Source organism: Brassica napus, unplaced genomic scaffold (genome assembly GCF_020379485.1).
Source record: "Brassica napus cultivar Da-Ae unplaced genomic scaffold, Da-Ae ScsIHWf_797;HRSCAF=1143, whole genome shotgun sequence".
NCBI classification, from domain to species: Eukaryota; Viridiplantae; Streptophyta; class Magnoliopsida; order Brassicales; family Brassicaceae; genus Brassica; species Brassica napus.
This window is the reverse complement of record NW_026016844.1, coordinates 108,252-114,971: the sequence shown is the minus strand read 5'-3', so window position 1 is coordinate 114,971 and position 6,720 is coordinate 108,252. Positions and strand designations below refer to the sequence as shown.

General features: G+C 33.9%; 1 pseudogene; it reads right to left on the bottom strand.

The window, feature by feature from the left end:
• Positions 1-1,065: 1,065 nt before the first annotated feature.
• LOC106415897 lies at positions 1,066-5,110 on the bottom strand (annotated as a pseudogene).
• Positions 5,111-6,720: the final 1,610 nt, after the last annotated feature.

Here is a 6,720-nt window from a genome sequence, read left to right as displayed (position 1 = left end):
TTAAACTCAAGTTCTAGAATCTTCTAGAATTATCATCACCTCCTCAAGAAGAAAAAATCTAGATATTGTAGTAGAAAAATCTAGAGAATATGAAAAAAAAATCTAGGAAGTAAGGAGGTTATAGTAGAATAATCTAGATATTTGTAAGATAGTTTAGAAGGCTATAAATACCTCTTCGTCCTTTCATTTGTAACAACACAAGAAGTTGAACAAGTGTAATAATAAGAAAATTTCTTAAAGAAAGAAAGAGTGTTCTACTCGAAGTTCTCTAAATATTTTTGAGAATTCTTCCATATTATTCTTCATACTTAGAAATTCTCTTGGTTCTTTCGGGTTCTCGGGTATTACGGTCTTGAGCTAGTGTTAAGCACTATCAAGGGTGGTTTCTTTACATCACATTACCTAGCGTCTATAATCGACATGGTGATCTGGTTCACTGTGCAAGATTCACGGTCTCGCTGTTTACTCCAAGTCGAATAATTTCCTATGACGCAATAACCTGGCGGTTTAGGTTGAGGAATATCTGCTGCTTCGCTTTCCAGCATGAAAACAACTGCCGACATAATTGGTCTATCATCTGGACGGGCTTGAACACACAAGAGGCCAATTTGTAAACACCTTTGGATATCACGTGGCCTGAATGTTGGTGATGAAGAATCTATGATGACCGTGTCTACAATCTCTAGACCTTGACCTTCTTTCCAATTCCTCCACACCTGGTGCATAAACGTTTAATCTATTCTTAAGTGATATCTTCAGATATTTTGAGTGTGCGTGCAACACAATCAAGTTAAAGAGGTTTCAAGCTTACACAATCGAGAAGATTGTTGTCACGACCCGAGTTGTTGAATCCTTTATTCCTCTTGCCACTTATAATTTCAAGAAGCAAGACTCCAAAACTAAAGACATCTGATTTCATAGAGAATATCCCTTCCATAGCGTATTCTGGGGACATGTAGCCGCTGCGTAGAAAATATAGCTATCAGGTTTTAAGCTGTGTTTGGGTAGCTCTTAATTGCTTCAAAAATGTGATGATGTTTTTTTTTTTTAAACTACTTACTAAGTTCCGACCACCTTCCTTGTGTTAGCTTCCGTCTCATCTCGTCCAAAGATCCTAGCCATTCCGAAGTCTGAAATTTTTGGAGTCATATCTTTGTCAAGCAAGACGTTGCTTGCTTTCAAATCCCTATGGATGATTCGAATGGATGAATCTCGGTGAAGATAGAGAATTCCTCGAGCAATACCATTGATGATATCAAATCTCATTTGCCAATTTAGCATACTGCTTCTGGTTAAACCTACACATCGTACGTTAACAACATAAACTTATTAATGTATTGACTCTTGTGGAGACTTGAGGCACTAACCAAAGAGATGAGAATCGAGGCTTAGATTCTCCAAGTACTCGTAGATCAAGATCTTCTCTCCCTCATCAACGCAACATCCAAGAAGCCGTACAAGGTTGATGTGCTGAAGCCTAGCAATTAGCCTGACTTCATTCATGAATTCATTGGTACCTTGAGCTGACATTTCTGATAGTCTCTTCACCGCAATTTCTTGCCCGTCAAGTAACCTTCCCTGGTTACACATATTACATCAATAAAATTAGAAACAATGATCGTGACAAAAAAAAAAAAAAATTAGAAACAATGACTTAAGCATTTGATTTCAAATAAAACTTTGTAGCATGTTTACAGATATCTTTATTTTATATGGTGTCAAGGTTTTTTTACAGCTTTCCAAAAAAGTCCAAGTTAACTGTGTTTTCTAGCAGAAATTTAGAAAATGCACCAAGAAGCTACGGAATGAGAAATTTAGCTATTTGTATGTAAATTGTGGTAAAAAAAATTACAAAAACAAATATCATAAAATAAAATATGACTAAAAATATTCACAATTATGCCACAAATATTTCGTGACAAAACAAAACTACAATAAAATAAGTGGCTAAAACAACAAAATAGGGATTAGCGGCTATAAATCTACCTTGTAAACAGCGCCGAAGCCACCTTCTCCAACTTTGTTACAGTCAGAGAAATGTTCGGTGGCTGTGAGAACAGCTTCAAACTCCATCAATGGAAGTTCCAAATCTTCTACCGCGTTTTCTTCGGACAAGTTTCTCCGTCTTGGTAATACCACCCCGTTCATTAGAACTTGGTTTTGAACTTAACATTTGAACAGATAAAGGATTAGAAAATAAAATTAAAATTACTGGAATTAAATAAAATGTAAAGGTGAAGGTTATTACTGATTTACCTTATAGGTGTTTTAAAAAAAAAAGAGCCTTATTTACCTATAGGTTTTTTTTTTTTTTTTGAAAGCTGGTTTGTTTACCTATAGGTGTTGCAGCTGCTTTTGCTTGCTTCTGTCTCCTCTTCCAAAAGCAGAACACGATAACACTCAGAATAAGCATTAAGCTGACTCCTACACTCCAACCTATTTTTTTCCATTTCTGTCTCTCTCCTCGTCCGAGGAAAAAACTGCATATACAGAATTAGTAATCATAAATACTTTATAGAATTTATTTATACTCTTATTCATTTATTTATTTAAATATATTTAGGTGACAATAGATATGTCAGTCTTATAAAGAAATTTTGATATCAATTGTTACCTAAATATATTGGTACCACAGGATATCCTGATGTATAAAGAAATAGAGCTAACCTATATCAGCAGCAGCCAATTTGACATAGAGATCTTGACCACCGATGGAGTAAGTCCGGGTATCATTAAGCTGCCTGGTCCACATCACACAACCCGTTCCGCCATTTCGAACATCCGCAGCCGCGAACGAAGTACAGGTACAATCCCTAAGGCACCTCTCTTCACATTTCTTCAAGTTAATTCTCCGATCAAAACTAGCCATCTTGGTATCTGGAAGTTTCATCTTCTTAAGCAGTAAAAACCTATCTCCGCTGCAACTCAGCGGTGTCATCCTCACACACCCTTCTGATCGTTCTGGGATGCGATCGAACCCTTGCAAACAGCTACATGATGTAGGTAACCTGTTTGACTCACAATAAGCATTGGGTCCACAGTAATTAATATGGTTATCGCAGAAGTCCGTTGGTAAAGTACTCAAAGCCGTCCATTGATAGAGGATCCCATGGAAATCGATTGTCAATCTAGAGTAGATGCTTTGCTCGGAAATAAAGAACTTGTACGTGACCTCCTCACCGTTATCCGTGTAATTGTACATCATGTAATATGGTTTCCTTTGCTTCGGTATGCCACTAAACTCGATTCCATTCCACGGACCGCTCCGACGAAGTTCAATATCTTTAATCATCACAAAGAATTCGGGCAAGCCCCTTCGAGTGTCGAGTTCGTACGTGAAATACCCGCTTGAGGGATCATCAGAACTTCTCCATGATGTGAGGAACCTGCTGCGCCCTGTTTTGCGATGGTAACCTAGTTTCATCCGTATCCGTCGGAAAATCGAAACTCTGCCACAAGAATCCACTTGGAGTGTCGTTGTTGGAGTATCTCATTACAAAATTACCGTTGGGAAGAAGCTCTGCTACCACCGGAGAACTAACATTTCTTCTAGTAAGATTCGTGGACCACAAAACAGAGTGACCTAGCAGGACAAGATTGTTGCCAGAGATTTTGAGGGTTCCAATGGAATTGGACAGAGGGTTGTCTCGGTTGGCGACCCATGCATAGGTTTTCTGATCAAAGACTTCTCTATACCATATTCCCAAATACCAACGCTGGAGCGCCGATGGTTTGAAGAAACCAAGCTCGAAGACTCCGCCGGGAGAAACAAGTGTTCTGTTGCTTGAGATTGTAAGAGATTCTGTGGACGACAAAGTGTTGACATCGACCGAAACGGTAGGATGATGAAATAGTAGAATCGAGACGAGCAATAACGACAAGGTGTGGCATGTGCTCTGTGCACCTTTCATCTTTCTTCTTCTTCTTTTTCTTTTTTCCGTTTATGTTTGAACTTTTCTTGACGCACGATTGATGAAAGTAACTTGCATGTCTTCCTATTCATATATTAGTCTTTAGTTACTTTGGCAAGAAAATTCAAACTTAACTAATTAATTATCATCACTAACCTACCAGACAAGCAAAAGGTTGTGTTTCCTTTTCCATGACTTTCTCACCCTTTCAATCAATCATTTCCACAAACCTTACACAGTGAAAGACCTCATATCTAATTCAAAGAGGATATTAATAGGCTTGAGAATATCAAGCCTATTAAAAGACCTGAAAATTTCGATATGAATATGTGTACATATGTCATAGCAATAAATAATCAATTAGAGAATGACTACTAGTTTGGTGGTGGACAAGTGCCTAAGAAATGCATGGCGTGTTCTACTTACCATTTTGCAAAGCTTCAAACACTATCGCCTTGTAAAATTACACCCAATTCGACAGTTTTTCAAACAGTGAACATACAATAATAATAGAGCCATTGATCAATGTCACTTGATCGGTCGGGTGTTTTTCTCTTTTTGGATATGTTATGATATCTGCTACGACTTTGTATTTCTTTGGTTCTCAACAAAACGATAGAAGATTTCAAGGGTCAATGAATAACAATACCAATGATATTTATATTTGTTTTATATCTCTATCAAGTGATGAATGAACACATCGAAGCCATTTAGTTGTAAGCTACTTTCTTTCCAGTAGCTTTTAACAACGACGTCAATGATTAAGTGAAATGGACCATAGTTTATTTTATAGATAAGTTAAGGAAACAAATTTCGATATAAAAAAAAAGAAGACAAAAGGAATACAAAGTCGTAGCAGATGGCCTATGCCTTATTTTATTTTAAATGTTATATAATTAAAGTAGAAATGCTTCTCTGTATATTGAATTGAAAAGAAAAAGAAAAAAGCACTAATAAAAATTCATAATTATCATACTTATATTTTAGTTTCAAAAATTAAACTGGACTTTTGGCGTGTTAGAATTTCGTTGGCGTTTGTCTTTATATAAATGAAGTTCTTGTTGATTTTATCTTACAATTACGAAAATTATGACATGTTTACCATAAAAATATGTATTGAAATAATATGCTACTAGGTTAAGACCCGCGCTTTGCGCAAGATGAATGTTATATATATAAATTATTTTATATAAATTAACAGTTTAAGTAATTTATAATATTTTTAAAAATTAAGTTGTCAATATTTTTTTTTATTTTTTTATCAGAAACAAATTGTTCAAAGTACTTTCAAAATTAAGATATTTATGTATTTTCTTATATGACATATAATTTAATTTAAAATGATATATATATATATATTTATTTATTTATTTATTTTTAATACTTATTAAATGAGACTTTCAACTTATATGATTTTTTTAATTATTTGTATCATGTCATAACAAATTTTAAACCATAGATCACAAAATTTGAATGTGAAACTTTTAAAAGTTTTAGTAATTTATACTCGTTTTTAAAAATTCAAAATATAACATATAAAGAATTTTTTAATTTTTATTAAATGGTTACTATGGTTGTTTAATTTATTTTAATAGTTTAAAATTAAACAAATATAATATAAGATACACTTATTTTTATCAAATCTTTATTATTCAAAATCATTAATTGTCATATATAATTTAGCCATATTATGTAATTCCGTAATTTTATTTATGGAAATAATGAAGCACATTAATAATGTATTTATGGTTAGTTTAATAAAAAGTTTATTATATATCTAGATGGACCAACCTATTTCTCTAAAGATTCTAAGAATCATTCTATTAATGACATGTGGCTACAAAAAAATGTTGTAATGCTTCTCAAATAATATATAGGGAATGCATTGTAGTGGTAAGTGGCCCTAGAGTTTATAACAAGTGACGTGGCCAGAGTTTTGTTTGTGGTGGTATACGGAACTAACATCAGGTATGCTTCCGCTTAAGTCTATTCAATCAGAGAATCATATGGCTAAAAGATTCATATTGATGAATCATTATGGAAATATTTTAACAATTGGTATTAGAGCTCCATGTTGATTTTCTGTTTGGATCTAAAGTAAATTCGAATTTGTTTAAAAGTTTTTATTATAAATTTGGATTTATTTATTATGTGAAAATATTAGATTGTTGAATCTGAGTTTTCTCTAAGGTTTATTATGTTTAAAAATATTCTGGGATTTGTGTTAGATCTAAATTTTCTTGGCTTGTTTGGATCTAGATCTTTGGTTATTGTCTAGTGAAAAACATGTGTATAATTTAGATTTAAATAAAGTTTATGGTTTTGGTTCTGGAAAAATATTGTTCATAAGGTTATGGTTATCTGGAATTATGTTGATAATTTTCGGAATTTTTTGGTAGAACAATTTTTTTTTCAGATCTGGTCTCAAATCCGTTTTTGGTTGTTGACGGCTGAGAAAATTCGTTTGAGGGAGTTCTGAAAACCCTAGGTTAGAGACTAATTCGTGGTGGGCCTATTTTGTTATTTTGGCCTATATCAAGTTTCTGTTTTAATTAATTATTCTGGGCCTGCGAATTTAATTATTCTGGTCCAGTTTCTTATATTTTAAATCAGATGGGCCAATTTGAAACAAACTTAAGTCAGACCCGTCTAGCTTTTAATTAAGTTAAAAAGCGCATTGGGTGGGATTTGAACCCAGATTGCGTTTGAAAGCTAGAGCCCACTTTAGTGTCTTTAACCACTCTCCCGCTTAAGTATTCTTGCATAAAGAGCCCACAGACCTTTAGTTATATGTCTGCGCAAGAATAAA